This window comes from Pleurodeles waltl, chromosome 6 (assembly GCF_031143425.1).
Source record: "Pleurodeles waltl isolate 20211129_DDA chromosome 6, aPleWal1.hap1.20221129, whole genome shotgun sequence".
Lineage (NCBI taxonomy): Eukaryota > Metazoa > Chordata > Amphibia > Caudata > Salamandridae > Pleurodeles > Pleurodeles waltl.
The window spans coordinates 1,303,058,964-1,303,084,655 of record NC_090445.1 but is presented as its reverse complement, the minus strand read 5'-3'; positions in this window follow the sequence as shown (position 1 = coordinate 1,303,084,655).

Genomic DNA, 25,692 nt, shown 5'->3' with positions numbered 1-25,692 from the left:
CCCATGCTGCATATGTCAGTGTCCATCCTGTGCCTGGGTCACAATGCAACATCCCAAATGTCATACTGCTCAGACAACAGCATTGAGGGGGAGGACACATGTAACTGGTCACTGAAATACATCTGCACAGTCAGAGGAGGAAATAGGACACTGCTACGACTATCAGGGCAATCCAATGTACCACACATTCCCCTACATCAGCTGTACACATTACCAATGCTGACATCCATATTGTGCCATAACAATGCTATGTATAGTATACGCTACATTTCAACTACATATAAGTGGATGTGAAAGATCAGAGACTGGGGCAGGTCCAGATTGTTAAGTGTGCTGCTAGTGCTATCAGAGCACCCACAGCCAGTGAAAGGTCTCACCATGAGAATGGATGTAGACGGAGGGTTGAGTAGGACAAGAAGGTGGCAAATCACTATTTGGCCAAAACCAACACCTAGAGGAGATGATGCCGACAAGTCTAATAACTTACCACAATACAGGTGACATGCAGGTGTGGCATAGACCTGGGAGAATGCCCATCTGAAAGACTGGATCAATGAACAGGAAACAAGATCACAATGTAAAATCATCACAAGGCAGGCATGTCACATCACTAATGCCACAACACAGACACACTAATTGTACCATATTTCATTGCAGAGGACGATGGATCTCCTTTGGATATGCCTGTCCAGGACTACCCTGAAGACATGGATGACGAGCTGACAAACATCAGCCACCAGACCCTCCAAGATGTCCTTGGAACCCTCCAGATCCCACCTTCAGTCACAAGGAGGAGCACAGAACAAGCAGCCATCACAGAGGACCCACCCACCACCCCAATTGTAAGAGAACTGTAGTCGGAGTACAGCGGGAGCTGGCAAAATATGGCAGCCAGAATTGAGGGGATGCGTTTGTGCATGATGTAATCTGCAGATCAGGCAGCAGCCATGCAAGCACTAACATCCATCCTACAAGGACTACAACAAACTGTAAAGGAATTCACCACTGCAGTAAGGGAGTTGCCACAACACCTCACACCCCAAACCTTCCACTGCATGCACAAATGCAATCATGACCCCCTCAGGGCCGACCTGGATGCCCACCATCGTGATGTGGCTGCTATTCTTAAGAACCAGCAGATCCTCCTTGCAGCAGTTATGCCCTTAAGACCCCCACAGGTAGCAGCTACCGGGATGTCTGACTCCACATCTTCAAACACTGAGGTGTGTGTTGACCCTTCACAACCACCACCACCAAGGACAGAGGAGGCAACACATACATCAGAAGATGAAGACCAGGAACAGATCACCTTTACATGTAAAAGTACCCGGAAGCACTAGTCCCTGCAACATGGCCACGTATTACCAAGGTCCTGCGCTTTGTAACATGCCAGTCTTGCAACAACTGTACTCAAGCACTGTTCTGCAAACCACTGTATATCTTGTCAGCCTGCCTTGTGATTGTCTCTCACTAACTCATTGGCAAATCCTGTCCCTCTGCACTGTCTGACAAATCACCTCAGCATGTCCAATGAATTGTCCTTTAGCACTTGTGTAGGATCACAATGGAAGATGTCACTATAATGGACTTACAATCATGGACAATGTACATATAGCACTACAGCACTTTTCAATAAATAGCACTTACACAATCACTTTGTCTCTGTGTAATGTGACACATCAACCGTGCAGTACACCACTGAATTTTGCCTCCTGTCAAATTACATAGGTTGTCAATATAACTGTCCTGAAATAATGTACTCTGATAACTATGCACAGTGGCCTGGATTCTACCATACTCTGCACTTCCTGAGGGTAATATCTGATGAATAGAGAAACTATACACCATAATGTTTGTTGGACAGAATAATGCTTCCTGAAAGGATATCGAAGCCATAAAATAGTGCCTTCAAAATGTTGCCTCCATGCAAAACCAACACATATAACATAGCCCACAAATCTAAGCGAACAGTCACCAAACTGCATGAATGGAGGTGTCTGAGTTTACATCCAAATACGTAATCATGCTGAACAGTGTAACAAATGATCTATGTGAGTCATGAACACTATACTACAAGAGACTTCAGACTGCAGTCAGACATAATACAGTGTCCCCAATCATAGATCTGGAAGGACTGTATGTGACATTGAATACATACTTATTGAAAAAAACATGTTGGGATTCATAGTAACTGTGATTGGTGGTTGCAATGAATGGTCTAATCTTTGCAAGGTGGCTTTGGGGTAGCTGCCAATGTTACAGCTCATTTGGGATTTCTTTGTAGCATAGGACACAAAGGGGGTCATTACTACATTGGCGGTAAAAGCCGCTTACCGCCGTGCAGAAGACCGCCAACACACCGCCACGGCCGCGGAAATCTGCCACAGCTATTATGACCCACATCCCGAAATCCAACAAAATTCAGACACCCACACAAGACCGCCACACCAAAGGTCAGTGATAAACTGGCTAAAACAAAACCTCCACCGTCACGCCAACAGAAATACGCCCATGCTATCACAACCCACGAATCCACGCGGCGGTCTTTCAACCGCGGTATTCCATTGGCGGTACACACCGCCGCGCTCAAAATACACACACATCTCCAAAACACCACCACATTGTACAATTCGAAAGACACACACCTGATACACATACACACACCACTCCCACACACTCAATACTATATAAAACACACACCCACATCACCCACAAACCCCTACGACAAAAAAATCTGAAAGAAGGCCAGAGAGAGACACCGCCATCCACAAACTCAACACCATCACCCACACTACTTCCACACACAAAACACCACACACCACTACATATCACCACAACTATCACCACCCCACACATCACCTACACCACCCCATGGCACGGCAAAGACACCCCAGGTTCTCTGAGGAGGAGCTCAGGGTCATGGTGGAGGAAATTCTATGGGTAGAGCCACAACTATTTGGATCACAGGTGAAGCACACCTCCATAGCTAGGAAGATGGAGCTATGGCGAAGAATTGTCGACAGGGTCAACGCAGTGGGACAACACCCAAGAAATAGGGACGACATCAGGGAGAGGTGGAACGACCTACGGGGGAAGGTGCGTTCCGTGGTCTCCAGACACAACATCGCGGTACAGCGGACTGGCGGCGGACCCCCACCTCCTCCCCCACAACTAACAACATGGGAGGAGCAGGTTTTGACTATTCTGCACCCCGAGGGCTTTGCAGGAGTCGGTGGAGGAATGGACTCTGGTAAGTCAAATCTTAACTATCATATCCCCCACCCTACCTGCATGCTATCACAGACCCCCACCCTTGCCCCCTCCCCTATCACTCCAACTCCTCATTAATGTACTAATAACACAAACCACCCATCCCAACACCAAGTCCTGCATGACACAACAAAGCATGGACACCCATCATTAAAGCATGCCCACTTCACATACCCATAACACCCCCCTCAACCATCATCACACAAGCCCCCACACAGGAATGCTAGCACTGGGGTACATGGTCACCCACCCATTGCACACCATGACACACACAGATGCAATAATCATGCCTTTACACCTCTGCGGAACCACTACCCTACGTCACCAGACAGGAGGGTCCAGACATCTCCACCCCACCCACAGAAGAGGCCCACGGTGATGACAGCAGCTCTGTCCAACTGGATCCAAATGACCAGCCCGGACCATTGTGGGCATCGGGACAGTCGGTTCCCCACACCCAGTCACAGGCCACCACAGACCTTCCACCCTCTGGTAACACCAGCACAGCACCCACCCAGCCGGCCCATATCTCCGTCCCCTGGACACGTCAATCAGCTGTGTGTCCACCACTACAGGGAACCCATGATAACCCACCACCCCAACAACAACAGGGACCTGGGGGAAGTGGTAGTGGGCACACAGTCCAGGGGACGGAGGCCCAGGAACACAGGGGAACTGGGAGGGCTGCTGTGCGACAGGGGGCGGACAGGCCTAGGGAACCCACTCTCCACGAGGCCCTCTCCTCCATCATGGGAGCATACCACCACTCCCAGGAGGCGATGGCAACGGTAATGGTGAGGTACTGGGTTTTTCAGAACCGGTACTGATCCGGTAACCCAGCGGTGCCAGGGTACACCCAAAGACCTCGGGTACTTTCATGATTCAGACCAGAGAAACTCAGAGTCTTCTAGGTGAAGTCAAAGATCGAATTTATTGGCTGCAGCCAAGTAACAAGCGTCCTAGAAGTACAACAGCACGGTTTGTATGTTCTCAGGAGACTGTGTTTCAATGCAAAGTCAGGTTTCCTTATACACAGTTTTTTAAGCTTCAGGCAAACATTCTTGACATTTTGGTTGGTCATTCACATGTTTTCACTACAAAGGAAAAAACAGTGTCATGATGAAACCTCATATTTCATGTCATCCAACCCATAATAAATTACCCGGCAAGGCCTAGTATTTTACATCAGATAAGCGTGGACCCCCAATAAAAACGGGCACCTCCCCCTCGTAAAGTAAGAAGAAGAAAAGAGCAGGTGCAGGTGTGAGCAAGATTAGGCAGGGTGTGTGAGCGATAATAAGGGTTTTATGGCATGGTGTGCCTTGATGCTATCTGATTCGGCCACTGGGAGAGGGACTGACCAAACAGGTTTGGCCTGAGGCAATGGTTCCAGCTTGCCCAGGTCAGAGAAAAGTCAATCAAGGTGTACGTGTCCTTGAAATCAAATCTGACTGTATTATAAGCCTATGTGAGGGCAACTTTTAAAAATGGCTGTCGTGTATAAAATGGGAGCCACGAGTGCAGGACGAAAATGGCGATTTCGAGGTGAAAACGCTGCTGGAATTGAGCGAAAATGCTCATGCTTAGTGTACTAGTCATTATCGGTCTTTTGATACTAAAATCGTACTGCTGTGGCAAAGAAAATTACATGGGTCCAGAATTTTTAGAACCACAAACCCTCCTTTTGCCCTTACATAGGCAATAAACCTATTCTCATGCTAATCTGAGTCCAGGTCTATGTTTATAAGGCCATGGAGATGTTGCTGGAGCAAAATTCTAGTACTTGGTAACTCTCTCTGGACAGGTCTCCTCGAACATGAAGTAGCACAAAAGGCCACATATGGCAGGACAAAATAAGGAATACCTCTAACTGCAGTAGGTGGCATAAGATCACACACCCAACAATTATTGATGTTCACTACTAACTAGTGTTGATGCAGAAGCTGTACAAAAGAATTGCTTACGAATTCTGATCTTCTAAGCTGCTCATGTTCAGGAAAAGGGTGAACAGAGTGCAAAGAAACAATAGTAGGAAAAGACATAGGTTGGGAAGTGGGTGCAGAAGTCAATTGAGTAGAGAAAAACAATCCCACCCATAAATGACAACGTCATGTTTAAAAGACACTAGAAAACACGTTATTAAGAACATATAGACAACGGGAGAAAGTAGTGACCACTATTACAAATGAAATAATAATTTTTCACAACCCTAACCAAAAAGCAAATCCTAAAATTATCTAGTAACATTTTTAGGGCTCCTCTGCATTTCAGTAATTTTTCTATGTTCAGGTGGAACAGTGGTGACTCTCATCAATGCTCTAAGGTGAAAAGCGGGTACTCTTTCCACAGAAAATGGACTTTATTCTGCTTTTACCAAACAGAATAGTACTTTAAAACAATGCCAGCAAAACAATCAGTCTCCTAACACCTAGTCTATACAATCACACGGAAACCTCTTGTGAAACCAACTATGCCCAGAGTCCGTTCAAAAAGCCTCTCTGGCAGGCTTCTATTGTCCATCAAATTTTCTTTTGTTGTTTTCTTTCGCATGGGCCTCTCAATTCAGGCCTCTTCGTGAGAAAAGTACTGCTTAGTTGGAGTGCCCTCCTGGCAAACACCCACAGCTCACTCGAAAGTCTCAATGTCTTTAAGCAATGCACCAGTGTCTCTCCTCTGTGGCAGACACTACAAACAATGTGCTCTTCATTGATCAAGGGCACAAATCATCTCGTGCAGACCCAAGCACCATTAATTGGGAAATAGCTCAAGCTCAGCAGCACTTTCAGACTCCAACACTCATTATTTAGTGTCAGAGGACGCTTAAGCTGCTCTTTCATGGGCACCACAATATAGTGCCTTTTTCCAAACTTGAAATCTCCGGTGCACTGCCCTTCTTCCGTTGGAGCAAAGAAAAGGGTGTGTGTGGCCAAAACTCAGGCCAAGGTGCTCAAGGGATTGCACACTGTCAGAGGTTACCAGCACATGACAGGTAGAGAAATGAAACCTCAAAACAGCTCTGCCATCAACAACAGGAATCCTTCTCTTTAGCTCCTTTACACTGAAACTTTGGCTCTGCGATGTCCAACGCCATCTGATGGAGCAAGTACGATACCATGCACTGGCGATCGCTGTCCAGCTTTGCTACTTTCTGGGTGCTGAGACTGTAGGGCCAAGACGTCCGTCTTTCATCTGTAGCTGTCACTGATGGGAATTAGGCTTAAATCAATGTCCTGCAGGTTAGTATGACTTGATACCCGCAGAATCTAGTGACGTAGGAAATGTGCCACAGTTTTTAGTTTCCTTCAATTTAGTAAAAAAAACAGTTCATGGTTTTTAACAAGGGGAATGCAAGCAGGTGGTCTGCAATCTTCAAAGGAGTAGCCATACACCATGGGCATAAAATACAAAGACAAAGGCAGAAGGGCAAAACAGGGTCTCTAGCATCTTTAATTGGGTTATCTCCATTATTCTCTGCCATCTATAGCTACATGACAATTCTATCTGAATGGATTTCCTCACACAGTGGCATTGTCTAATGGGGTAAACACATATTTTCCTCAATGATTAAGTCTAGGTGTTCCTCCTTACCTTAGAACATCTCAATAGAGAAATCACATGATACCGATTATCAGGGACATGTAGAAACCTTCCTTTAAAAACTGTGCATCAGGTGCACTATGCAATACACAGGCTAATAGTCAAATGTGCAAACAAAAAGACAAGAACTAGAGGGTCCTGATATTTGCATGATTAGGACACATCTGATCCCACCAAAAATGAAAGTAGCAGGAACAGAAGGGAATCGAAAACCAAATTAAAATAGACATTGAAAATTCGTCATGTTCAAAAAGGTAAACATAAGATATCTCCTATTGAAATGGAAAACTTGTCTTACTATAATATTGAGTCAGTTAACCAGTCAATCGCTACCCTGACAGTCAGGCTGGAAAACATTGAAGCAGGCCTAAGGCAATTTCTTGAAAACCAGTCTGGTCATACCAAAGGGAATTATACATAACATGGGGGTCCCTGGTACATCACTGCAGTCTGGAAATGTGAACCTGAACAATACATCAATAATAATAAAAGGGCTGACTGGTGAAAGGAATTCGAAAAAGAGAAATGGGACTAGGACATAGCTAAAATCTCAATAACTAAGCATGATGCGACATTGGTCAGGGGAAGTAACAAAAGAAAAAATCTATAGGAAGAACAAAAAAAAATATTTGGGTGATAGTCAGGCATGTGACACAACACCAAGAGTACGGGTGATACACAAAGGCCAAAGTTACACAAATTTTAACTCTACCGTTGGCGACTACACCATATACGGTACTCCTAGCTAATGTTTCAGTTCCTTCTTCAGGAAAAAATGAAAACCTGGTTTTCTTTTAAGGAACGAAAGCCATATGCTACTTAGGAAACAGAACATCATTAACTAATGTAATATAGAAATTAGGCCACCTTGAGTCACAGATCTATAATTTCATCATTAGGTCCAATCAAGGCTACATAAATGTAGGGCTGCCTGTTCCTTAAAGGGAAGGGGCAGTAACGTGACTAACTGCAGGTGACACACTTTGATCCTGTATATCTCTTTTTATTTTCCTTCAATACCATTATAGCCAAATAGACATGCACTGGTGAAGTGTTGTCTCTTATGTTCACAGCATGAAATATCATTATCTGTGGAATTTAGTAACCAGAACAAGTTCAACCAACTGTTGCGTAGCGATGGGCATCGTCATGACCATCCCCTCACAACACAGGGGAGCTTGTAATAGTATCAAAAGCAGCAACTAACATGCAAAAAACAAATAAAAAATAATAAAAACGCACAAAACGTCAAGCCATCAGATATACTTGCTGTGTATCAAGCACAAAAAGCATAGACAAAACAATAGCATGTGTGAATAAGCGGTGACACACAACACCATGTCATGTACTTTATGCACTGTAAACCTGCAGCCCAAAACCCAATATTTGGGCCTGTTTAATTTGTCAGGTTTAAAATCCTTACCCTCCTTTTGACAGTAGATCACCAGGCAATGGAAATCTGCTGTCAAATATAACTTTACTGTTTCTCTTCTAACATACAGGACCAGCAAGAACAATTCATGATAGGACCAAATACATGAAAATAAATTTCCATTACTTAACTGTTACCCTCTTGTCAGTTACTTCGCAACATCAAGCCACCTTAGTTTTACCTTTCTAAAAGTAAAAATTGTTACACTGACACTCCATATTAATTTGGCACCTACAATTTCCACTGTGAAAAATAAGTCTTAATTGGCAAATCGTTCTCATTAAGGCATGTAGCCTTCAAAATTTTTAAAAAGGGCTGCATCTTATTTTCTGTCTAAGACTTAATGCAACACTTCGTTTTCTGTCAAATAAAAGCAACTAGCAGGCATCATTTTATTTTTTTAGAGCGGAGACACAAATGTATCAGTTCTGCAGAGCATTTAACATGATGTTGGGACTTTCAAAGAAACCCCTTTTTTTATATTTTCCCTTTGGAATTAAGTTCTTTAATTGTATTGATGTTCTTCTGGAGAAACCAGAAATCCCACTTTAGAGGCCCGTAGGGTCATTCTGCATTTCACAGAGACAAGGCCCTAATTTAAAAGGTCACAAGTGTCAACATGACAGCCTCCTCCATTGTTTATGGGAAAACTAAAGATAGCATCTCAGCAGTGTGACTTGAGCCAGCCTCTGTAGCTCTCCTAGCTTCTGCCACTTTGAATCTGTCAAAGACAGTAGGCCTTCCTATTTTCCTTCTAACCTGCAATAATTCACTTTATTTTTAAAAAAAATAATTTTTCCTTTTTAGGCGCTAAAAAAAAATTATCTCTATTTCCAGATTATTAAACTACATTTGCTGTGAATAATTCACAAACCTTAATAACACACATACCAGTTGTTAGAATAAATGCTTGTTGCAATCCCATGCAATGGTACATATTTCATCAACCTCGAATGAATGAACATCTCAGTAGGCCCAGCTGAAGTTAGAACCTTCAACCTTGATATTAAAACAAGCCTTTGTACTGGCACATTGACTCATTGAATCATAAGAAGGCACAACCTGCAAATATATATCAAACCTAAATGTATGCATTTACTGAAGCCTGAGACACTTTAAAAAGTACTCTGAATGAAAGAAAATGCAGTTTAAACAGTGCTTTTGCCCAAAATCGATTTTGATATTTTAGGCATTAAAAAATCAATATCCTACAATTTTCTTGCATAATATGCATTACCAGAATGTCTATTACACAATCCATGAGTCAGCCATTGAAAATATTAACTTATACTTTATAGAAATGAGCTTGTTTGCTCCTGCGCCAAGGGAAAATTGCACATACAAATGTCATTTTAGCGGTGCAACATAACTTAAATTAAATTTTAATGTTAGGAGGTCATAGTATAGGTATTAAGCTTTATAAATATTAAAAAACGATTTTGAAAGGCACTTATTTTTTAAATAATTTTTTCATAATTAATAATTTTCTTTAAAAAATAAAATAAAAACCCAATTATTCTTTTTTGTGATAATTCCACATATAAAAGCAAGCTGCATCCCTTGCCTATTATTTGGGATACATTAACTCACAAGCCTAAGCGCATAAGCCTAACTTGAAATGCGTCACATTTTTGCGCCACTTTCATTTAAAAGGAAGGTTATGCAAAATTCCACCCATGTTTAACTGGGAAAGTGCTGGCTGAATTGAACATTCCTATCAAATATACTGCAGCTGAAAAGTTTGCCTGTGAACATCTAATACAATGCATCTAAGAAAAATGCTGTAAATGTATTTTTATTTTTTTTGCAAAAATAGACCATTTCGTTTTTTTGGGGGGCCCTATTTATATCTATTGAATGTGTTTTCTAATGTATTAAGCATTTAACTGCAGTTTTGTATATGTGCACAATTGCTCATTCTATAAATTAAAGAGCAACATATAGCTATGTTAGCACATCACATGGTTCATTTCTGGATTTTTTCTAAGTTTCTACTAAATATGAATTAACCAACATTTTACTTAACAAACTGAAAACATCAAGAAGACCCACAAACACACATTGAGCTCATTTCAGATATAAACAGAAAACACTCAGGACACACAATACAGCGCGCTTTAGCCATTTTTCATAAATAGCGCCGTCGCAATTTACTTACAGAACCGTTTGCAGATCCTAGTTGTAAGTCATATTCACAAGAAAAAAAAGAAAACTTTTCTCAATTATTTCCAAGAATAGCGGACCCATACTTTATTAAACGTGATGGGGCCTACTCCGTGCTTCACATATAGTTCATAGGTTGGAGTTCCAATCGGAGGAACCGGACATGAGTCCTCCAACCGGGAGTCCCTTTTACAACCAAGACAAAACAAATTTCCAAGTCTGCTAAGACCAGGCATCTTCGCTCACTAATCTAGCTTCAAACTTCAAAGGATTATCGTTTACAATAGTCTCGTGAATACACGAGTCCTTCGGCTTTGGTACTTGCAAGTTCCAAATCAAAGTGATCCCGAAGGGATACCAAACCAAATGTCCAACTAAGGACCAAACCAAGTGTCCAACTAAGGGCTGGGAGACGCTCCACTTATACTTAACTGAAAATATCGATGACGTCACCAGAAGACTCGTCTTATCGTTTCGCTCTACCAAACATCAAGGGTCCAAATCAGGGCGATAGCCAGGGCAGCAGTCCTTCGTAGCCGTCGGGAAGGGGGGAACCTCGCAGCAAAGACTTTCGGACCACGTCGACATGCAGGGGTCGATGAAGTGGCGGCCTTCCTCCAGAATTTTCACACGAAGCTCCCCACGGACCTCAGGCTTGGACCGGTACCGCTGGTATCGCCCCACGTTGGGCGCCAACTGAGGTACTTGGTTTTTCAGAACCGGTACTGATCCGGTAACCCAGCAGTGCCAGGGTGCACCCAAAGACCTCGGGTACTTTCCTGATTCAGACCACAGAAACTCAGAGTCTTCTAGGTGAAGTCAAATATCAAATTTATTGGCTGCAGCCAAGTAACAAGCGTCCTAGAAGTACAACAGCACGGTTTGTATGTTCTCAGGAGACTGTGTTTCAATGCAAAGTCAGGTTTCCTTATATACAGTTTTTTAAGCTTCAGGCAAACATTCTTGACATTTTGGTTGGTCATTCACATGTTTTCACTACAAAGGAAAAAACAGTGTCATGATGAAACCTCATATTTCATGTCATCCAACCCATAATAAATTACCCGGCAAGGCCTAGTATTTTACATCAGATAAGTGTGGACCCCCAATAAAAACGGGCACCTCCCCCTCGTAAAGTAAGAAGAAGAAAAGAGCAGGTGCAGGTGTGAGCAAGATTAGGCAGGGTGTGTGAGCGATAATAAGGGTTTTATGGCATGGTGTGCCTTGATGCTATCTGATTCGACCACTGGGAGAGGGACTGACCAAACAGGTTTGGCCTGAGGCAATGGTTCCAGCTTGCCCAGGTCAGAGAAAAGTCAATCAAGGTGTACGTGTCCTTGGAATCAAATCTGACTGTATTATAAGCCTATGTGAGGGCAACTTTTAAAAATGGCTGCCGTGTATAAAATAGGAGCCACGAGTGCAGGACGAAAATGGCGATTTCGAGGTGAAAACGCTGCTGGAATTGAGCGAAAATGCTCATGCTTAGTGTACTAGTCATTATCGGTCTTTTGATACTAAAATCGTACTGCTGTGGCAAAGTAAATTACATGGGTCCAGAATTTTTAGAACCACAATGGACAAGTTTCAGGAGACCCAGCGCCTGCAGGAGGAACAGTATTTGGGGTTCAGGGAGGAACTCAGAACCATCAGCACCGCCCTGGGCACCATCGTAGGTGTGCTGTAGGAGATACTTAACACCAGGAGGGACACTGTGGCACTCCAAGGGGCCCCTGACACTAGCATGGACGATGAACTGCCCACCACCTCCGCCGGCGCTAGTGGACAGGAGGCACCGCCACAGGACTACCACACAGCACCCCACCCCCTGCAAACAGAAAACCACCCAGCAAATGGTCCCTGAGATCCAGAAACAAGACAGAGCACGATGCCAAGACCCCCGCCAAGAAATGAGACCACCCTGATTGTCATCCCACTGTCCCACTTTGTAACCCTGTCCAACCTTAAACTGCCCCAGCTCCACTTCCTATGCCAATATGGGCAATGCACCTGTGAGACTAATAGACTGGACTCTGCCATGGACATTCCTCCACCATCACCCCTCACCATTTTACAACCCCCCTCCAATATTTAGCACTGCAATAAACACCCTTGAAGCGCAAAACAATCTGGAGTCAGTCTGTGGTTTTGAAAATGTATATTAGCAATGACAGTGACAAAATGCGTTCTCAAATGTAATGTCAACATACCTATGTCACACAGCTCTAGTCCATGAGGAAACTAAGCAGATAACACACGTTGGAAACCACACCTGTGAAATCGTAATGGAAATGTACAACTCAGTTACCATATACTGGTTGAAATCGACAGACAGGATAGAGGTAGAAGTGTGAAAGTACTTGTAGTAGGCAGGAATGTATTCTCACCTGTGTGTCATTGGAAATATTGCTGGATAACTGAGTCCCTGTTGTCAATGTCTTCTTCCTCTGCTTCCTCCTCATCACTGACCACAGGCTCCACAGCTGCCACAACACCGTCATCTGGACCATTCTCCTGCAGAAAAGGCACCTGTCATCGCAAAGCCAAATTGTGAAGCATACAGCAGGCCACGATGATCTGGCACACCTTCCTTGGGGAGTAGAATAGGGAACCACATGTCATATGGAGGCACCTGAACCTGGCCTTCAGGAGGCCGAAGGTGCGTTCGATCACCCTCTTAGTCTGCACATGGGCCTCATTGTAGCGTTCCTCTGCCCTGGTCCTGGGATTCCTCACTGGGGTCAGTAGCCATGACAGGTTGGGGTAACCAGAGTCCCCTAATAGCCACACCCGGTTCCTCTGGAGTTGACTCATCACATAAGGGATGCTGCTATTCCGCAGGATGTAGGCGTCATGCACAGAGCCAGGGAACATAGCATTTACCTGGGAGATGTACTGGTCTACCAAACATACCATCTGTACATTCATCAAATGATAACGCTTCCGGTTCCTGTACACCTGTTCACTCCTGTGCGGGGGGACCAGAGCTACAAGGGTCCCATCAATGGCACCTATGATGTTGGGGATATGTCCAAGGGCATAGAAGTCACCCTTAACTGTAGGCAAATCCTCCACCTGAGGGAAAACGATGTAGCTCTGCATGTGTTTCAGCAGGGCAGACAACACTCTGGACAACACGTTGGAAAACATAGGCTGGGACATCCCTGATGCCATGGCCACTGTTGTTTGAAATGACCCACTTGCAAGGAAATGGAGCACTGATTGCACCTGCACTTGAGGGGGGATCCCAGTGGGATGGCGGATTGCTGACATCAGGTCTGGATCCAACTGGGTACACAGTTCCTGGATTGTGGCACGGTCAAACCTGTAGGTGATGATCAAATGTCGCTCCTCCATTGTCAACAGGTCCACCAGTGGTCGGTACAGCGGTGGATTGCGGCCATCTCTTCACATGTCCCAGCGGACGGTGCCTAGGAAGGACAACAGTGACCACAGAGTCAAACAACTCAGAGGTATGTACCCACAGTCTACACAGAACACCATTCATACACTGAATCTGGCCTATATTTGTGTTGTGCGACAAGGCCTAGGTCTGTGTGACGCAGTTGGTAACTAGGCCATGTGGGCCCCTGAAATGGCGGCTGTCTGACCTCTAAACTGGGACAATGGGATGTGAGGTAACTGCGCTGGCGTTGAACACCGTCGTGGTACGCGGTCGAAGACCACGGCGCACTGCTGCATTGCTTAACATTGGACCCTATGGGTCCCAGGAGCCAATGACGATGTACGCCGGCGGTGATGCTACGCACCACCGCGGATGTGACTGCCGCGGACGTGACCGCCATTTTCTATCTGTTCAATCACTCGATACCTGATTTTCAACAGGAGAGGACCTACACTGCAAGTGCTGCTGTGACCTCGGTCTGGAAGAGACAATGGCTCGTGCGTCTGGGGAAAGGGCCCCTGCCTTCACTGCAGAGGAGTTGGAGAAGCTTGTGGATGAGGTCCTCCCCCAGTACACACTACTCTACGGTCCTCCGGACCAACAGGTAAGTACACAGGGAGCACGTTGTATGGGCTATACCTGTGTGGAGAGGGCTGGTTGTAAGAAGGAAGGGGGCACAGTTCTGCGTGCATGAAGGACTGTGAATGCATGTGCCACATGGCAAGGCTAGGGATGTGGGCCACTCACTTCGACGGTGCAGTTGCTAATGACTTCTCTTCTTCCCCTGTACATTTCATGTAGGTCAGCGCCCACTAGAAGAAGGATATTTGGCGTGCCATCGCCAAGGACGTCCGGACCCTGGGAGCACCCACTGCCGGAAAAGATGGGAGGACATTCGCCGCTGGAGCAAGAAGATGGCGGAGGCTCAGCTGGGGATGGCCTCCCAACGTGGGAGAGGTGCCCGTCGAACCATGACCCCCCTGATGTTCCGGATCCTGGCGGTGGCCTACCCTGAGTTGGATGGGCGCTTGAGGGCATCACAGCAGACACAAGGGGGTAAGTACAACATCATTCAGCAGACTTTGCGCGCAGTGAAGGTGTCTGGGTGGGGAAGGAGGGCTGTGGGTTTCCCTAGGCCAGCGTGAGTTACGTAGGCTAGGCCCCTTCGTAATGCAGGCCATGTGGCACCCCATCCCACCTCTGTAGAGTGCCAAGTACAGGTATACATGCCCCTGTGTCATCTATGTGTGCAGATATCAACCATAGCCATGTAGGCCATATCCCAGGAATTGCATCTGTAGAGACCAACATCGTGGCATAGTGCAGGGGGCTGCTGTGTCTGTATTGTCCACCAACTGTAGCGGTAAGCCATGCACTCAACCTGACTTTCTTCTGTCGCCCCCCCCCCTTTTTGTGGTCTCCCTGTTCTTGTGTGCATCAGCATCATCAGGCGGAGGTAAAGTGGCACAGGACCACGAGGGAGCTGCATCCCACATGGCCGTGGAGGGCCACACCACGGACTCGGAATACACCAGTGGGACGGAGGGCGAGCGGAGCTTCACGGCGGTCACAGGATCTGCAACCAGCAACACGGACTTGTCCTCCGATGGGAACACCCTTGTGGTGGCGGCAAAATCTGTGCCCCCCACTTCTACAGGTACAGCCGCCACCCCCCCACCAGCACTGCCCTCCCAGCAGCCCCTCAGCCTTGGCCCCGTGCCAGCTCACCCAGGAGGGTGGGCATCACCTTCACCCCAGGCACCTCAGCCCCTGCCCCTGTCACCTCTGCTGCCCTCAGTGAGGAGGACATTGACCTCCGTAGGTCACTCACTGTTGGGCAGTCTACCATTTTGAATGCCATCCAGGGTGTAGAAAGAGAATTGCAACACACAAATGCATTTCTGGAGGGCATTCATTCTGGTCAGGCTGCCCTTCATCGAACCCTGCAAACTCTGGCCTCAGCACTGATGGCAGCCATTGTCCCTGTGTCTAGCCTCCCCCCTCCAACTTCCTCCACCCAGACCCAATCCCCTGTACCCCAGCCTATCCCAAGCACACCATCAGACCAGCATGCACACACCTCACCACACAAGGGAAGCTCAGGCAAACATTAGCACCACACATCCACCAGGCACTCACGCAAGAATCGCACACACACAAACACAGCAACATCCACTGCCTCTACTGTGTCCCCCTCCTCGCCGTCTCCCTCCTCCCTCCCAGTCTTGTCTACACTCTCACCTGCATGCACTACCACTACAGCCACTACGTCCAGCACAGGAACACCCACCACCACACCCCGCTCACGTGCACTCACCACCCCCACTACCATTTACACGTCCCCTGTGTCCTCTCCCAGTGTGTCTGTGATGCCCCCTCCCAAAGTACACAAACGCAGGCACACACCCACCCAACAGCCATACACCTCACGACAGCCTCCACCCAAAGTCACCAAACGTACACCTCCTACAACCACTACCTCTTCCTCCACTCCCAAACCCCCTCCAGCTACCCGTCCCAGTGTTCCTAAGAAACTTTTCCTGACCAAGCTTGACCTCTTTCCCACCCCCCCTCCAATTCATAGGTCCCGTACTAGCACCTCAGCCAAAAAATCTCCGGGACCTGTGGTGCCTGTTGTTACAGGTATGTGGAGTGCACCGGGCGCCAGGGCAGCCAGTGTAACACGGAGCCACAGCACAGCCAGTCCCCCCCCTGTGAAGCACCAGAAGTTGGACAGTGCCCGGCGGGAGAGAGTGAAGACTCCAGCCAGCAAAGCTGCTCACAAGGGTCCCGGGGGGAGTGTCGACTCAGCTGTGACTCCTCCCAAGGTGGGGAAGGGGCAGAAGAAATCGCCAAAGTCTGGGAGGAGCAGCACGGCGGAGAAGACCGCCATCATCCCCGCTATCCAGGAGGCCACCGCCAGCCCAGTGGCCAGGAGGCCACCGTCAGAGTCAGTGCCCAAGAGGGCAGCCCGATCGTCAGTGGTCAGGAGGCCACCGCCAGAGTCAGTGCCCAGGAGGCCACCGCCAGCCACAGCCCAGCTGCCCAGGAGGGCCCTGGCAGCCACAGCCCAGCTGCCCAATGATGGACCGCCAGCCCCAGCCCAGCTGGGCAATGAAGGACCGCCATGGCAAGCACCGCTGAACAGGGCAAGCACCGCTGAACAGGTCAGAAACTGCAAACTCAAGCACCACTGAACAGGGCAAAGACTGCCATGGCAAACACCGCTGAACAGGGCAAGTACCGCTGAACAGGTCAGGAACTGCAAACTCAAGCACCACTAAACAGGGCAAAGACCGCCATGGCAAGCTCCGCTGAACAGGGCAAAGACCTCCAACTCAAGCCCCGCTAGCCCAAGGACGGCAAGGGCTGTGACGCAACTGGGACCGTCACGGGGTGAGTGATGCACTCTGGGCACCAGTCCCTCTCCAGAACCAGTGGAGACATGCATCCACTACCTCTGTCCTTCACAGGATGAAGCACTCTGGGCACCAGTCCCCCTCCAGAACCAGTGGAGAAATTCATCCACTACGTCTGTCCTATACAGGATGAAGCACTCTGGGCACCAGTTCCCGTCCAGAACCAGTGGAGACATGCATCCACTACCTCTGTTCTTCACAGGATGAAGCACTCTGGGCACCAGTCCCCCTCCAGAACCAGTGGAGCCTGTTATCCACTTGAGAGACTGTTGCTTTGCAGTCCCCAGGATGGTACAGTGGACAAGCCACCCACTGTAGGGACTTGAGAGACTGTGGCTTTGCACTCCCCAGGATGGTACAGTGGGCAAACCACCCACTGTAGGGACTTGAGAGACTGTGGCTTTGCACTCCCCAGGATGGTACAGTGGGCAAACCACCCACTGTAGGGACTTGAGAGACTGTGGCTTTGCACTCCCCATGATACATCAATGGGCATTGAGCCCCCTTGTGGATCTGGCGTCGTGCACTCATCCGGCTGAGGTGCCCTCCCTTCCCCCTGAGGTGCCTGTTGTATTTCTTTCTGATGCCCCAGCAGTGTTCTCTCCGTTTTGATCAGGTATTTAGTGTGGGCCTCGCCCATGCATTTTGGGCCCAGTGGTCCATGGACAATGAATGGTGCATTACCTGCACTACTAATCGTGGTGTATATTTTGTTTAATGTGTACATATATATATGTTGATATTTGGTTACTGTATTTTGAAATATTACAATGGTTCCACTCATTTCCTTTTGTCTTTGCATTCTTCCGGGGGGTTAGGGTTGATACTGTAATGTTTGGATATGCATTGGTGTGTGTGTTGTAGTGGGTGATGGTCGGGGTGGGGGTGTTGCGTGTGTGTGTCCCTGTCTTTTGCCTCCCTCTCCCCTATGTCGTAGGTGCAGTACTCACCGTTGTCTTCTCCGCTGGCGTTGATGATCGTCGTATAGGAGCAGGAAGACTAGTGCAGGAAGAATATGGAGTTCCGGCTCCATGGTGTCCTCGTTCCTCGTGGAGTGTGTAGAGGTGAGCGTTTTCCCTTTGAAATTCCTGTTTCCGCCGTGTTTTTATCTGCGGTGAATCCGCCCCAGAAAAGGTGGCGGATTGGTAGGTTGTGATACTGTGGGCGGTACTTTGTCTCCCGCCTGTCTGTTGGCGGTGACCGCCGCGCTGTTTGTCTGTACCGCTGTGGCGGTCGGAGTGTTAAAGTGGCTGTCTTTGTTGGCTGGTTTCGGCCAGGGTCATCATTCCAAAATTTTTACCGCCGTCCTGTTGGCGGTCTTACCGCCACTTTAACACCGTCCGCCAGGGTTGTAATGACCACCAAAGTGTAATACAAAAGAGATCATGTACTCTCATGCCAAAGCCCTGATCTTCAAGCATGTGACACATGCTGTAAAGGGTTTACTACATATTTATTAAACTGTAAAAACAGAGGTGAAAACTCAGGGAAAAGCCTTCTATCCTAACTACTCATTACCCACAACTGTCCCTAACTAACCTAAGCTAAACTTACTTATCACATTTAACGAAACGTTCTAAATATCACCCCCCACCCCCCTTATGAGACGGGACACATGGAGGACAACAGATACTAACCTAAACACATAATATCCTATACAAAAACATATATATATGTTTTTGTAATTTTTTTGTAATTTTGTAATATTTTTTTTTATATATATATATATATTTAAACACATAAAAACCCCAACATTGCCCCCAACTCAAACCCACCCACCCACTCAAAAAGAAACAGTAGAAATAATAAGGACCCCCCCACCCACTAACACTAACTAACCTAACATATTATACTAACCTAACACTAAAACCCCAAAACCCACAAAGTATAAGAATCAGGAAAGAGGAGGGAGGGGAGGGAATCATGTCCATCAACACTACTACAGGTTGGCCCTCCGTAGGGTCTACCACACCCACCGGATTACATGTCGCACATCCTGCTGCAGTCGACTCATTTTACGCAGGACACAGTCCAATTTACGCTGCATCTGTCCAAAAGCAGCAGGGTCAATAGCTGCAGCTAGGGTTGTCTGGGTGCCAGCTGTGGAGGTGTGGGGACGTGTAGTGTCCATGGCTGTGGGCTGCCCTGCAGGTGGTGCTGTGCTAGAGCCTGGAGCACATGCTGAGGTGGTTGCCACAACGGTCCCAGCTGTTGGTGGTACCACCTGGGTGGTAGTGGTGGTGGTGCTGGTGGTGGCTGTGGTGAGCAAAGAAGGGCTGCCTTCTGGGAATGCCCTCCAGGCTCCGGAGGCCCGTTCGTGCCAATATCTGCGGGCCATTCTTCGGTACCCAGAATCTACCTGAAGTATGTGCTGATTCCTCATTGCCCGCCGTTGAAATTCCCGCACCTGGATGGGTGTCATATTTGCAGCTGTGAAGACAAATTGAAAAACTAACATTAGGAACTGCATTGCGTGAAATGGCACAAGAAGTGAATCAGACAATACATCTACTGTACTTGTAACAGCTCATATCATCATCCAGGTCATTGATTGTCCCTGAGGAAGTACATGGCAGGTCAGCCTACAAAGTTTCTATCACACATAGCACATCCAAACCCTAAAAGATGGGTAAGAACTGGCATGTTTTGGCATCATAGTTCTGCCAGTTGTCAGCTAACAATCATGCAGCATATCCTCCGCCAATGCCAGGGCTACAATTGTCATTGTACAGGATGGAAATCTAGGGCAACATGAACTGCAAGTTGTAAATGGACTTGCTGGTATAGTACTCATGTGGGAAAATGAGTGTGTATACTAGGTTCAGACAAAAGATCCACTGATTTTCATGTCTGTGTACCAAACTTGTATCATCAGTCCTAGGTACACTATTCACAAACCCATGCCTGTGTTTGAGGGTGGGGGGATGGAGTAACAACTAACAATTGCAAACAACATGGACACCCAGAAAGCTTAGGAAAGCTGGACATGTGTTTGGCTTTACACACACACCACAGCTAAGGTGTATCTACAATAGGAGACAGCAAACCCTTGACCAATCCCAGCGCCACACATGTCTGGAAATGCAGACCTTTGTCCACATCATATACTTCCAATAAGCCATGACTTACAACAAACACAGAAATGCAAGAACACCCCTGGCCATGAGTTTCATGCACACCTAGACCATTGCACTCAAGTGCCACATACTCGTAGCACTACATGTGGTGCTACATGCTGCTAGGAAGTTCAACCTACAGTTTAATAAGTACATTAGTGAATTGGGAAGCAGAAGTCTGTGGGTAAGCATTTAGCAGCCCCATTCTGGGAGAATTTGGGTCTGACTGGCTGACTAAATCACAGATTAGGTCCAGTGAGACTCTTGCTGATACAAGTGTTATCCACATGACTCATCCCCATTCACATTGTGGGGCCTACAGGACTGATCTAGAATCCCTAAATATGACTATAGGATAATGATTGGCCAACTCAAAGATGGTGAGAAATCCCACTCATGGAACAAAACAAATGATTGGCCAGCGCATCACACCTTGCTATGTGTTAAACACACAGGAGTCCATCACATATCACCAGCCAACACAACACATAACAGACATATCAACACTTACTGGAGTTGTCTGGGTCCTCGAATGTAGCCACCTCGCCAACAGTGAAGGGTGCGGGTCCATCTGTAAGGCATGGATGGGAGAAATGTGCTCAAATTCTGTCCACTGTCCAACAATTCCAAAGACAAATACTATGTGTAAGATTACATAAGTAAGTAAAGCCACTCAGACATGATGATACTGCATCCGATATAGCACGGCTAACATGCAGATAACATGGGTCTCCTGTGAGTTTTACACACATATCTGCACACATGCAGTGGCCCTAACTATCATGTGGTGGCAAACATGCTCCTTCATTAGTGAGCAGACATAATAATGGAGTGTATTTGTCTCATCATGTGTATCCAAGAGAGACATCCAAAGCCACTTTCCTTGAGGAGTGCATTACCAGTCAACCAGCCATGGTGCCCATGACAAATTTATGACACACAGGTACAATGTACATAGGGGCAGGGACACTTGTAAGCCCTCATGTTGTTACAGTTTCTTCATTTGATGTGGCCCAACTATGATTAGTTGCACCAACCATAGATATATGAACCCATGTGCATACCGTTGGCCAGCCATCCCTAAACGAAAGGTGGAACAACAAACACCGAATACCAGTCTAAGATGTTAGCTGAGGGCAGCTTGAACTTGTTCCCTATGTCTCCAAATCCAGATCTGACATGTATCCGAAATGACGAAGGGCCACAATAATCCCTAAGATGTTTTGAATTTCCGTGATCGCTTTCCTTACACACTCACCAGACACACATGAGACATATGAATGTGCCACATTGCTATCATCAATTGACGTGAAGCCTGCACTCATTTATTTTCAGCCTCATGTAGTGTTTCAAAAGTCAGTCTAGCTGTTGGGTCAACAAATGTTGGTAATGATTTGGAAATTTCTATACCTCACAGGCAAATGTGACCTATATCTATACATAATTGGCTCCTGATTTGTGTTGCTGTTTGACACAAAGGCGGCACAAACTTACATAAAGCAAAAGTATTCAGTAAGTTTGCAGAGCACTTGCTTCCTAACAGCTAGCAATTGTGGTCCTTAACATAGTACATAAATGACCCTGTATGTTTCCAAAGCATTCCACACACTCAACAACATTGCCGGCAGATATTGTACAAATCATCTGATGTCACTACAGCGCAATTAATCATGCGCATTAACATGATTTGTACTCACCAACAGGGCCACCAATCACAATGCCCAGGTGGTCCAGCAGATCTTGCTCCCTGGAGATGAGGTCAGCCCAGTGGTGCTTCATCTGGTGGTCATTCCTTGGTTTCCTATAAATGCGTTGCAGGTGATGCAAGACCTTTGCCCACCGGAGCCTCCGTGCCTTAGTGTGATACCCCTGTATCACCCGCCCACCTGCCTCAATCATAAGGGGGAGGAAATGGCACACCAGCCATATGAAGCCACCAAGCTCCTCCTCACCCACCTTGCTAAGACGAGGCCTACCCAACATCTTAGCCTCAAAAGATAAATAGAGGATAAAGGGGAACAAAGGAGAATAGGGGGAAAGTAGAATATGACAAACTTAAACTAAACAACTAAAACAGCCCAACTAGACCCAAACTATCACTACCCACAACAGACTCCCAAAAACAACAAAGACAATACTATACAACACAATTGTACACAATAAACACTCAGACAGGCTACAACAACAATATTGTATTCACAAAATGACAAGAAATGGACCACATAGGAGACAAAAGCCCAATTTAACCATACAAAACTCTCAACACATCCACACAGTCTAGAAGAATCACAGACTGCAAAGTGAAAGTGAAAATCAACCCACTGTACATATTCTGTAAACAGGATATTCTATTACATCACTTCCTGCCTAAAATGGCGTGCGTTTTTATCGTTATGCATCAAACAAAATTGACGCATACAGTCTGGGAGTAATTTTTGTTGACGTACAGGAGTAGAAATGAGCCTGCATTCATATATTTCGAAATAGTCTAACACTTAACCAATGTTCTGAGGTACAGTGTGGAAGAGTCAATGGTGTTTTCAGGGCATTATGCATTGTTTTTCCGGCAGAAGTGTATTTTTTTTACGCTTGCGCATTATTTATTGACGCCCATGCGTAAAAATTTCAGGGCATTGACTGGGTTTGGGTCATTTTACCATTTTAATGTTATGTAACATTTGTGACACAACTGAGATAGGCTGATTGCACCCACTTTGGTCTTGACGGTGTATGGGCACATGTGAGACATCATAGTACTGCAGCCATGATCCGCTACTTCATTAACAGGATTTTCACTCTTGGCTGACGCACTAGATGGCCATTTATGTGGCCTACATATATGTATTGTACAAATTGGGCATGTTTGGCATCAGGAGAGGATAGCAGTGTGACAAACATAAGTACAATACCTCAGTGCCTATGGCTCAATGTGTGTGCATTGGCTACCAATGTAGTTGTTGACCCAGTGTGTGTGTATCACAAGATGCATTATTGCAAATATGCTTGTATGAATGTGAAATCAATGTGTCCAAACCTGAGATGCAAGTCAGTGTGGAAATGAGAGAGGACATGTATTAGTCATACATGTAGCAACATCTGTTGTGTGCACTTCCAAGATTTTGGGTAACGTAGATACCACAAATGACAAAGCATGCACCGGATAGATGGCAGATGCTTGTTCATGTCAATGGTCCAAAAGTTGCCCATCACATGTCCTGGAAATTTGGATACTGCTTCCTAGACACTTGTTGGTGAACCCACAGTGAGTCAGGCACATGAACAGACTAAGTGGGTACCATGTTATTGACACGGAAAGCCAAAGGTGACCCACAAATGTAATACCACCCCACAGTTGTGGTGATATGGCTGAGCCACAACTCTCCTGTGGCAGTGGTGGACCAGCATATGAAGCAGCACGTGGCCACATATTCCCAGTGATCAATTGCACAGAGGTGTCTGGTTCATGTGTGTGGTCCAATGTTGATCCTGTATATTTTTAGGGGTCTATGTTGTCACAGTTACGTCCAGGTCTCATCATGAGTCAGTGGCGGCTATTTCTGTATCTATTGAGTATCCTTCGGAGATCAATGGAAGTAAATCCAATGAGGACATGAGAACCTACATGGGGATGGTCCCACCCTGTCACTGCAAACATGTTATGAGACTGTCAACAGGGCGACCTTGGTGTGCTGAGTGAGATCATATCTCAGGAGTCATGTTCCGGCAGGTGTCATTACAACATTTCTACATAGGTTGGCCTGTAAAGCTCCCACTGCATCTGGGAACATCATAGCCTCTGTGTTGATTAATCTTGCAGCTAATCAGTGCGCACAGGCCATCAATATGTTGTGAGAAATCTGATTCAGCGTGTGAACTGTCAGGGTCCTAACATATGTGGAATTTTCATGCACATTATCAGAGGTTGCTGGTTCTGCTGGAGGCACCATAGCCAATCCCTGCATACGGCCCTGGTACACTGTCACACTTCGTCGCTCATGCATACATGAGATCCAGACAAGGGATAGGCCATGATTTGGGTATTTGGAGACAAGTTCACAATTATGGTACAATAAAAAAGCAGATTATGCTGTACAATGTATTTGAGTATGCATTGAGGAAGCACCTGACAAAATACCTCCGGAGGAATGTGAGGGTTGGGAAAGCAAGTATGCTACATATGTAGCCACAAAGAACCTTTAGGGTAACGCACAGACAGGTGCCAGTCAGGCTGACAGGATGCAGGGTCAATCAGGATCCAGCAATTTCACAAGGTACATACTCAGTTGTCTGACTAAGACTGGTCGGATGAAGAACAAGACAGTTGAAATGGAAAACTGTGTTTGTCCTGTGTTTTGGAAGGTGACACATAAACCCAAGGGCTGTGTTACACAGTTTATTTTTCTAGCAATGCATAACAGTGTAATCAACAAAATGGCAGCTTCTATGCTGTTCCCAGCATCTGCAAGGGAAGTGCATGTTCAAATGGGTGGTCTGCATGGAGGTGCTCACAGGTGTGTGCTGCATCAGTTTCTCACAAGTCCTGTAGGTGAGATTTGAGTTCAAATGGCCAACAGTACCTTTCACATGGGAAGCAATCTACAGCTGATAACAGGGCTTAGAAACTACAAGCCAGTGCATTATTTGACCTGACGTCCATGCAGTCAGATGTACCATGACTGTTACTATTGTTAGTATGTGTGTGTAGAGGAGGGAATATCTGGGTACACATGTTACCATTCCAGGGACCTCTTAAGAGAGGTGGGGTGAGACCAGGAGCATGGGTGTGTCAGGAGTTAGGACATGGGCTGACATATACATGGAATGTCATGTGCGCAATCTTGTCATAGGTGTGGCACTTTTGCTGTCTATGTTCTGCTTATATGGCACTCTAGTCACAGATAGTCCTTGCAAAGATAGGTGCAGTACGACTTCTTGCTGTCAAGGGTCTGCTCATACATTCCTGTTACAATGCCATAGCACATCCACTGCCTCATGTATGAGGCAATTTTTTCCCTTAGTGACTGATGGTGTCTTCGTTGTGTGCCATATGCTGTGATGAACAATGTTGCCAACGTGTATGTGTGAAATAGGTGTGGTCCTCTGCTATTGCACTTCAAAGGTAAAATGTACATGATATATGTCATTTACAGTGTGTGTGTATGTGACTGTTGTATAATACGCATCACAATTGCTTTGGAATTTTCTGTGTCCTGATCGGTATGTCAGCAATGCTCCATGAGGCTACACTCTTATTCTGATAGTTAGAGATAAAGGTCGCAAAAATGATTA